The following is a 6,500-nucleotide window of genomic DNA, read 5'->3' as shown; positions in this document are numbered from 1 at the left end:
GAGCTAAGGAACAACATGTGTGGAGATTGGGTGGAAAAGAATTTGGTAGCCTGACTTGGTGCACACACTCCAGCAGGCAGCCATCATATTCCACTACTGAAGGAGTGTCAGGAAATTCTCTGCCTAGGGAAAGAACAGATTCTGTCGCTGCTTTTTTCCTTCTTCTCCCTCTCTCACGCCTCCCTGCCCGCCATGCCTCTGCTGACTTCTGTATTGGCCGGATACTACAGACACCAAAGGAACTTGAGTTACTGTGTGACTGGCCTGTGTTCTCATTCTCTAGTGATCCTGTGAGGTTAGAAAGCATGGTTAGCCAATGAGCTCACCTCATGATACCTGACTTTCCTGCAGAGCAGCCATTCACAGAGTGACTCCTAAGTGCTAGATGTTTTGAATACATAATCTCATCGTATTCTTTCAGAGCAATATCTTTCCTTTCAACAAATAAAGACTCAGGGACTTACAGAGGTGAAATGATTTGTTCAAGGTCTAAAGCTAACATAAAGTAGAGGGTGAAGCTTAGACTTTTACTGCAATAATTCTCCAGCGTGTCTGCTTTCTATCACTCAAGACATCTTGGAGAAGTAAGCAAATTGAAAATAATGACGTCAGCCAGTGGGTAACCAAGGACAAAAATCGGTGTCCTATTTGTCAGGGCAGCCCACAAATATCCACTATATTGAATTAGACGGATATGTTTAATGTTGTAAGAATCTATAAGACTTTAAAATGATATTATAATGTGCAAATGACTGGGAATTAAAAGAACTGTCTAATGGCTCACCACCTATTCTTATCTCTACATTCCCATAGTCATGGCCCCTCTGAGTAGGGTAGAGATAATTCTGTGGACCCAAAAGTCAAATATTCATACCTCATTTGCATCTTACTTAAGAATAATGCTTTTAAAATCTTCCCTCTTCTTCATCCTCTCTCTAGAGTACCAAGTATGGGCAGAAAGAAAGAACAAAGTTGTGACTATATGTCCAACTACTTTAGCAAGATATAAATGCTGTTCATTTCTAAAACAATGTCAGAATCACTAAAACAACTATTTTTTTCTAATCAATGTGGCACCTAAAAAAGTAGAATTTTATTTTCTTTTTATAGTTTTTTCAAGACAGGGTTTCTTTGTGTAGCCCTGGCTGTCCTGGAACTCACTCTGTAGACCAGGCTGGCCTCGAACTCAGAAATCCGCCTGCCTCTGCCTCCCAAGTGCTGGGATTAAAGGCGTGCGCCTCCACTGTCTGGCAAAAGTAGATCTTGAGTATTTCATTGTTCTGCTTCTAGCCTGGGCGTTATGAGCACATAGAGCTGAAGATAACATCTGTCATAGAGCTCAGCACACAAGAGTGGATGATAAAGTCAACGCAAAGCTGAAAGCAAGCAAGATTTACTGTGGATAAGTTGCCAAGACTTGGCTGTGGGTTCCAAGTGGACACTGTGGCTCAGTCATCTTCCCTCTTCAGCTTTGCAGCTCAACATCACCCTGGCTTCAGCACTCAGGGTGGGAGCAGGAGGCAGGAGAGAAAGAAACGACAGGAGTATAGAAGATGAACCCACTCCGTGTGTGATTCATCTGAACAGACATGCAAGGATTCAAAAGTCAAAGAAGTCACAGGCTGGAGGAATGAGTAGACAAACAACTGTTGGGCTTCCCTCGAGCGCTCTTGTCTATTAAGTTGCCCTGGCCTCAGCTAAAGGACTTGTAGCGTCTGTCATTCAAAGATAGCACATTCCCCTCAGATTATTCCCTCTTCTATAATTTCCTTGCCTCTCATTTCAGAAGTAGGTTAAGGATGTTCAGGTTTCCCTCAAGCGTGGTAATGAGTTAGTCACAAGAGGACTGCATCATTTAAATTGCCCAACCTGTTGAAAGGATGCCATGAAAGCCGCTTCCACAAACACAATCTGGGGACTGTTTTTTTTTCCTCTTGTGTTGCAAAATGTGGGGGTGGAGTTAGCTGCAGGTGTGTAATCAGTATAAAAGCTGCTGAAGCAGGAGAAAGTGGGCAGCTGTCTGGACCAAAATGCACATGTGATGGTTTCGTGCTGTCCACTACACTGGGGCCTGAAGCAAGGGGATTGTCAAACATCAGAAGAGTGAAGACTGCCAAAACCAAAAGAAAGAAGGAGGGGAAGGAGGAGGAAGAAGAGGAGAAGGAGGAAAAGGAAGAGGAGGGAGAGGAGGAGGTGGAAGAGGAAAAGCAGAAGGAGGAGGAGGAAGGGGGCTGGAGAGATGGCTCAGCAGTTAAGAGCACTGACTGCTCTTCTGAAGGTTCTGAGTTCAAATCCCAGCAACCACATGGTGGCTTACAACCATCCTTAATGACATCTGACTCCCTCTCCTGGTGTGTCTGAAGACAGCTACAGTGTACTTACATATAAAATAAATAATAAATAAATTCTTTTTTTTAAAAAAAAGGAGGAGAAAGGAGAGAAGGAGGAAGAAGAGGAAGTGGTAGAAGATGAGGAGAGGGAAGAAAGGGAGGAAGAGGAGGAGGAGAAGGAGGAGGAGGAGGAGGTAGAGGAATAGAAAACAATGGTACTTTTCCTGAAGGACATCAAAGTTGAGGCTAAGCTAAGAGACAGCTAGCTGATCTCCCCTAAGTGCTCACAGTTACTCACTGGTTTGGAATCTCTCCCCAAGCTACTTTTCATTCAACTAATCCAAAATGGCTGCCCCCTTTTCTCCTCATGTGCTCGCTGGTGCTCTTCTTGTAACCTGAGCCGCAGCCTCCTCACTTACACAGTATCCATCTTCTTTTCTTTACTGCTCCTCTAAAGAACCTTTTACATTTATTTTTCTCTTATCCATGAAATTTTAATACTACTTTTTGGTGTTTGATTTTGGACGTCAATGGTACTGGGCTAAGGACTGCCCGGAAGTCAGAAAACTCACTGATTTAGGGTGTGTCTGTGTTTCTGGAATAGGACTACAATGGCTTTGGTGCTCTCTGTTCCCACCCATCAGCATCATCAACCCAGCAAAAACTTCAGTAAAACACACAGGTGGGGGAAGGGTGAATATTCTCTCCTGGAGCTGGGACAGTGTCCCCGTCCCCCCCCCCCCGCCCCCCCGCCCCATGGGAGGGGGGGAGGGAGGGGGAAGAGTTCCCAGTTCTCGAACCTCTGAAGCAGATTGGAACAGCAGGATCAGCTTTCCACAGCTATATTATGCTGATGGTCTATGTGAATGCACGTGTATATATGAACATTATACAATCTTTCAATTAATTTATTCCTCAGGAGCCATCCTCACTCTTGGTGGGGAACACCTCACATATCTGATGTCTGTAGAGTACAGAACTGCATGTGCAAATGATAGAACGATACCATAGGCAAAATTCTCTGGGGGGAAAAATCCATGAGAATGGCAGATGTAGGAGTTTATGGAGGTAAGACTGACAGCTTATGTAGGTTATGACAGACAACTGGCTACAAAGGTTAGCCAGGCAGATCATAGGTTAAATATGAGGCTGAAGACAGTGTTAATGAAAGACAGTAGAGCCAAGTTCAAGGCTGGCAGAGGAGAGCTTTCATCCTTTCGATCAGAGAACCCCCTCACCCCATCCAAAAACATCCTATGGAAGAAAAATTGCTATTAGCTCTGAAGCTTTATACTTTATTTTTGATGCTAAGAAGTTTGAACAGCCAGATTGTGCCCCATAACGAAAGTCTCAGCTTAAGAAAGGGGGTCTCCCTGAGAGCTGTTCCTACCTCCCCGAACTTTGAACCCCTTTGTATCACACAAAAACCCCAACATAGAAGTGGCTAGCTAGGGTCAACCTCACCAGGCAGTTAAGCAGCAGGATCCCATGGGAACTCTGGTTTTCCTTTATTCGAGTAACATATTTAGAAACAGAAGTAGACCCAAGGACCAGAGGTAACCTTCCCAAAGCTATGCTTCCTGGAACCCTAGGATTGCTTCCTGGTTAGATCCAGGGGCCTTTCTTGTTAATTGCCTAACTCTAGAGCTAGTGGGTTTGGACCCATTCATTCTCTGGACAGAATACAATGTAGCAAAGCAAAACACAAAGGAAGGCATGGAATGTCGACGAATATGTGACGCCTTTGTGACCCAAATGAGAAAGTGACTGACTCCGCCTTGAGAAGATTATAAAGGGTATATAAGAGAAAAAGAGTTTTATCACTAACTCTTATTTATTTATTTATTTATTTATTTATAGGCAGGGACTTGCTATTTAGCCCTGGTTGGCCTAGAACACCCTATGTAGACCACACTGGCCTTAAACTCACAGAAATCCACCTGCTTCTGCCACCTTCAAGCTTCATTAAAGGCCTGCACTACCACCTAAAACTATTACAGCTTTAGTCATTAACTAAATCTCCATGCCGAAGTTACACGGAAATCATCTCGGTGCCTGGCTCTTTGACTTTTGATAAATAAAGTTAGCTCACACTTAGTGTGTGTCTTAATGAGCTAGGTACAGGCAGGGGGAGGAAGGCAAAGAAGCTGCGCCTCAGGAAGCTAAAGCACAGTAGAGAAAGAAGAGCTGCTTTCAAAGCAAGCACGCATGGTGAGCGGAGCATGGTGGCACGAAGGTGACAGCTCCGAGGAGGCACATCCAGACAGTGTGCTGCAGAGGGAAGTCATCCTAGCTGAGCTGGAGCTCGGTTGGAGTTGGACGTTTGGGTAATGGCTTCCCACACAAGTCACCACTCTAAATCCATAAATGTAAGGTTATTGGGCACTGGGGACTTTTCAGATGCGACAAATTCAAGGCAGATTGGAAGCTTAGACTATTTGCATGGTCCTGATGGGGTCTTTTTTTTTTTTTTTTTTTTAAAGGAGGCAGGAATGAGAGAAGAGAAGAACTGTGAAGTGATAGAAAGGTGGAGCTATTTATTAGAAGAAGGCAAAGAGTAGGGGCAGTCTCTCACTAAAACGAGAAAATAGTGAACAGATTTTCTGCAGGACTCCTGGAGGGTGAGTAGTTCCTCTGAGGCCTGGGCTTCAGCCCAGTCATTTCAGGCTTCTAATTGCTGAAGAATACGATGTTCAATTACTTTTGAGCCACCGAGACCGTGGTAATCCATAAAAGCAGAAATAAAAATCTCCTACAGGTGGCCAGGCCAGACAGGTGTGAGAGGGGAGGACACCGTGGGCACAAAGAATGGCAGACGCTAGGGCACAGAGGCCTGGGGTAGCATGGCACATTCCTGGGGGTCACCAAGTAAAAAATAAACAAGATTACAAACAAACTCTTGACGGTAAAGGGGTTGTGTGATGGGGGCTGCCATGAACGGCCATCGATGCAGCTAAGGTACTGCTTCAGTTTAGAAGTGAAACTGAGAGCCATTTTATGGTCTCAAACAGAGCAGTAAGGCTACTAGATTTTCAATTTTGAAAGAAAGAGAATGGGGAAGAGCCTGGGGTGGGGTGACCATTTAGGAAGTGGTTGCAAAAGTCCTGCGCAAGGGACAAAATGTGAACAAATAAAAAGTCAGAATAATGAGACTTAGGGCCCAGAGAGTGACAGAGTATTGGGAACAAGGAAAAAGAAAAGAGTCCGGGTGACCCAAGGTTTCTGGTTGGGCCTTTGGATGACCTTGCTGTCTTAACTGAATGGAGAGAAGTAGAGAGTCCACCAAATACATCTCAGATCCATTTGTTTGCTTGTCTGGGACAAGGACCTTGCTGTGTAGTTTAGGATGCCCTAGAACTTATGCTCATTCTCCAGGGACTCCCAAGTACAGGAATTATAAGTGACCAGCAATATTCTCAGCTCGAGGCTTCATTTCTACACCCACCGAGACAGCAAGCCCACCAGCCTTCGCGTAGACGCTGCCCATTGCATCTCCTTCAGAAAGCCTCAGCTGCCCATCCTCACGGCAGTTCCTGCCTTGTAGTTAGAACAACTCACTCAGTGCCCACTGATAGTGTTTAGTGCTTACAGCTTACGAGACATTAGTGACTCCGGGTTACTCTAAGGAATGAAACAATGACAGAAGTAAACTAGCTAAGATTGCATCTAGAGTGTCCAGGGCAACTTGGAACCTTTCCATCTTGAGTGTGCACCTCCTGTAATGACATCCAGTTTCTTTTCACTTTACATGTACAACTTTGGGTGTGTCCGCAGGCTCCCTGTCAACTTCCTCATCCCAGATTAGCAATAAGAGCTCTCAGGTTACAAGTGAGAACTGAAGCAATATTGCTTAAAACTATCTATGGGGTTTAAACTTATAATATGTATTTTTCTAATTTTTTTTCAAACTCACTAAGTGTCCTGCACAGGACTTATGCACAGGTCATACTACAAGTGACTCATATGTGAATTTCATAACACCCAAACTGGTCCACACCCAGTCCAGTGACATAAGCCCTGGTGCTTGTCTGATGTAATATCTTGGTTTATGCTCTAAAGTTTCTTAATGCTTATCATTTATTCTTTCACACTTATCATTTATTCTTTCACTGGGATAGTTTAAAGGAAATTAGAGATATATAGGCATATACTCTTATATATATATAATTA

The sequence above is a fragment of the Mus musculus genome, chromosome 3 (genome assembly GCF_000001635.26).
Source record: "Mus musculus strain C57BL/6J chromosome 3, GRCm38.p6 C57BL/6J".
NCBI classification, from domain to species: domain Eukaryota; kingdom Metazoa; phylum Chordata; class Mammalia; order Rodentia; family Muridae; genus Mus; species Mus musculus.
Note: the sequence above shows the minus strand (reverse complement) of the source record.